General features: G+C 40.6%; 1 pseudogene; it reads left to right on the plus strand.

Moving 5' to 3' along the window:
* Positions 1 to 1,301: 1,301 nt before the first annotated feature.
* Positions 1,302 to 1,417, plus strand: Gm22727 (annotated as a pseudogene).
* The last annotated feature ends 2,840 nt before the right edge of the window (positions 1,418 to 4,257 follow it).

A 4,257-nucleotide genomic window follows, 5' to 3' on the forward strand; every position in this document is an offset into this window, starting at 1 on the left:
AGTTAATGGGGGACAGTGGCTACTTGCAGAATCAGCTCTGTAACTGCTGACTCTGACTCTAGCATAGAAGCAAAGTGATTCCAGCAAATAAAGGCACCAGGAAAAGATCCCCAAATAGCAATTGGAAACAGTATCACATATAGTATAGGATACAGAGTGATGTGGTTATCTGAGTCTCGAGACTGTAGAGTACCACTTTTTGTCATTGTGTCATGATTGTTCATGCTCTCTGTGGATAAACCACAGGACACAGACTTTGGCCTCCATGCTCAAGAAGGGGTGCTATTAGCATTACTCAGAATATGAAATCGAAACTTTGTCTCATTATTGTCACATGATTTTAATGAGAGTATTAATTATTTTTAAAGCAAAATAATATCTTAAATTTCTAGAATTTTCATTATTATCTCATAGTGAAGATAAAGTAAATTATACTCTGTTTTTATAAATTATGAGTTTCATGAAAACCATGTAATTTGTTGACTCATTGCAAAGAGAAAGTAGAGATGGCAGAGGAGGAAGGAGGGATGGGGGAAGGAGAGAGAGAGGAAGAAAGGGATTGCTTTCTCTTGTACTTCCAAATATATAACAGTATGTTACTCTTTTGAGCTAAAAAGAAAGAATTACTGTAGAAGATGTGGCAACGGAAACAGATGTAAAATGGGGTCCCAGGGCTGCCTTCTCGGTGTTTTGGAATCACATGTGGTAGAATCTTGCCTCATCTTGGGAAGATCATGATTTTCCCATGTATGCATGACTCCAACTTCAGTGCAAACTTCCCTCCTAGTTCCAAGCTCATCCATACAACTGTAAAAAAGAAAAACAAAACAAAACAAATAAACACAAATCCCCCTGGATAACCCATAGGTATTTGAAATTCGTGTGGAAGAGTTGATTTTTACATGGTTTGTTAAACCCTGCATATTATTTGATCTCTTGTGCAAACCCTGTCATCTATTCTGTGGCCAAATATATAAAGTAGAGTAATCCCAGTGCCAAGGATTACTCTTCTCATTATCGTTAATGTTTTAAGTTTCTCTGAAAACATTTTTTTTTGCAGTCAAATAATCCATGCCTTCCTCTATTGCTTCATCCTGATCACACCAAGGAAGTCCTTATCATTAGATGTAACATGCTCACTTTTATTTATGTCCTGTGAAGATTGTGATTCCCCTCCTTGCCTCTCTCTCTCTCTCTCTCTCTCTCTCTCTCTCTCTCTCTCTCTCTCTCTCTCTCACTCACACACACACACACACACACACACACACACACACACACACATATAAATATATATTTATTCCTATGCCCCTAGGGACATTGCATGTGTAGTTGTGTCTGCTGTGTCACATGTGCATCAGTAGGTGGCAGAGAGAAGAGAGGCTATATGAATACCTATCTCAATGATTAGTCTTCTACCATCCACTGAAGAAAGCACCACCAGTTAGGCACCAGGAGGTCAGGCCAAGACAGGGAGCTAATCTGAGATTGCCTTCAGTCTAGTGCTACCAGGATGAGCTATAGGGCAAGGAGCAAGCTAAAGATCCCCAGTGGGGGTTATGCAAATGGGAGAGCTAACCCTGAAACTTCTCTGCCATGTGGTGACACAAGCAGGGGAGAGAAGTCTTTCCACACTCTCACCCCTTTCTACCCAAAACAGGCAGGAGGACTGGCCCTGTCTCTCACCTGCAGTCCTCAGGAGAGTGGGCCTTGCACCCCACCTGAGAAGCACAGAAGAGCTGGCCCTGGACATGGGGTTGCAGGTAAGCTGGCTCCAAGAACATAGGTGCAGGCAGGCCAGGCCAGGCCTGCCTCTTATCTGCTGTTCAGTGGCCTTGATGAGGGAGAGATGCCTCCTTCCCTCTCTCATTCTTTACTCCCTATGGCAACCAGGAGATCTGGATCTGGTGTCACAAGAAAACTGTTCCTGTCCCTCACCAGTTGCAGGGCCACTCTGGAGAGCAAAGCATGCACCGCACCTGAGCAACAGGGTAGAGCTGGCCCTGGTTACAGGACTGTCAGTAAGCCATCCCTGAGGGCACCAGAGCAGGATAGCTGGCAGATACTGCTCAGGCCCAGATCCAGTGATTTGAACTGGCTCATTCCAACATCTACCTCATCAATGAACTGTTGGAGTACATGAAGGTTCATTTCTACAGATCTAAAATTACAGGGTCTCCATGACACAGATCAATAACAAGGTATTCATCAGGAGTCTCAGTTGGGTTCCAATATTGATAGACTAGCAGAAGAGGCCTTGTACCAGACAAGGAGTCATTGCAACCTTTGTAAGCAAAGACATGTGGAGAAGAGCGTAGATGTTTGACACACTGTGACATACTACAGCTTCCATAAAGAGATTTTTTTTTCCCTGTCTGTTAGGAGGAAGGTTGCAAGGGTGGAGGGCAGATATAAGAGAAGGGAAGATCAGTGGGACTGGGGTTCATGATATAAAATGCAAAAAGAAACTATATATATGTGTGTGTGTGTGTGTGTGTGTGTGTGTGTGTGTGTCTGTACGTATATATATATAAAACCAATCAAATGATTAGCCATCTATCAATCTACCCTGTAGCTATCATTTATTATTTATTTATGTATCCATCTATCTTCATCATCTCACTATCATTTATCTATATTTTCTTCATTAACTTTAGATATTTTGTTGAACTCATTTGTATCCCTCAATCAAAGTATAGCAAGAAAAATTATGCTTCTGTCTAGATAGTTCACAACCGGTGGTATTTTGTGCAAGATCAGCCCACTTTGAACTCTATAGATGATCACTTAATTTCTCATAAAATATTTTGAGGATAAAATGAAAGTTAATAACATATTACTTATATAAATCTGAAAAGTTCCAAAGAGAAATTATGTTGAGTTTTTTTTATTATGTATTTTCCTCAATTACATTTCCAATGCTATCCCAAAAGTCCTTCACACCCTCCCCCCCCAACTCCCGTACCCACCCATTCCCATTTTTTGGCCCTGGCGTTCCCCTGTACTGGGGCATATAAAGTTTGCCTGTCCAATGGGCATCTCTTTCCAGTGATGGCCGACTAGGCCATCTTTTGATACATATGCAGCTAGAGTCAAGAGCTCCGGGGTACTGGTTAGTTCATAATGTTGTACCTACAGGGTTGCAGATCTTTTTAGCTCCTTGGATACTTTCTCTAGCTCCTCCATTGGGAGCCCTGTGATCCATCCAATAATTGACTGTGAGCATCCACTTCTGTGTTTGCTAGGCCCCGGCATAGTCTCACAAGAGACAGCTATATCACAGTCTTTGCAACAAACGCTTGCTAGTGTATGCAATGGTGTCATCGTTTGGAGGCTAATTATGGGATGGATCCCCGGATATGGCAGTCTCTAGATGGTTCATCCTTTTGTCTCAGCTCCAAACTTTGTCTCTGTAACTCCTTCCATGGGTGATTGTTTCCAATTCTAAGAAGGGGCAAAGTGTCCACACTTTGGTCTTCGTTCTTCTTCAGTTTCATGTGTTTTGCAAATTGTACCTTATATCTCGCTATACTAAGTTTCTGGGCTAATATCCACTTATCAGTGAGTACATATCATTTGAGTTCTTTTGTGATTGTGTTACCTCATTCAGGATGATGCCCTCCAGGTCCAACCATTTGCCTAGGAATTTCACAAATTCATTCTTTTTAATAGCTGAGTAGTACTCCATCGTGTAAATGTACCACATTTTTTGTATCCATTCCTCTGTTGAGGGGCATCTGGGTTCTTTCCAGCTTCTGGCTATTATAAATAAGGCTGCTATGAACATAGTGGAGCATGTGTCCTTCTTACCTGTTGGGACATCTTCTGGATATATGCCCAGGAGAGGTATTGCGGGATCCTCCGGTGACAATATATTATGCTGAGTTGCTTTGGTGCTTACTAATTTAATGTGACATGATCATATAGCTATTGTTTGGGCATATAATTTACTTGTTGCTTTGTGGAATATCTCAGTTAAGGAACAGTTGGGACACAAATACTATAGCTGGCCCATTTCTGTATCTTACCTCTAGATGCAATGATTTTTTTTTAAACTTGGTTCTACATAATGAGCTGCAAGAATATGTCAGAGATAGTACTGTTGAGTAAAACAAGCACCAAATAAAATGTAGATAATGGAATTCCTTACCATCTCGGTAGTTTCTTATATATTTATTTTTTTCATGTAATATAATTTATTAATTATAAATAATATAATCTTTAAAATATATAAATTGATTATGTTGATATAATAAGAAT

This window comes from Mus musculus, chromosome 1 (genome assembly GCF_000001635.26).
Source record: "Mus musculus strain C57BL/6J chromosome 1, GRCm38.p6 C57BL/6J".
In the NCBI taxonomy this organism is placed as follows: domain Eukaryota; kingdom Metazoa; phylum Chordata; class Mammalia; order Rodentia; family Muridae; genus Mus; species Mus musculus.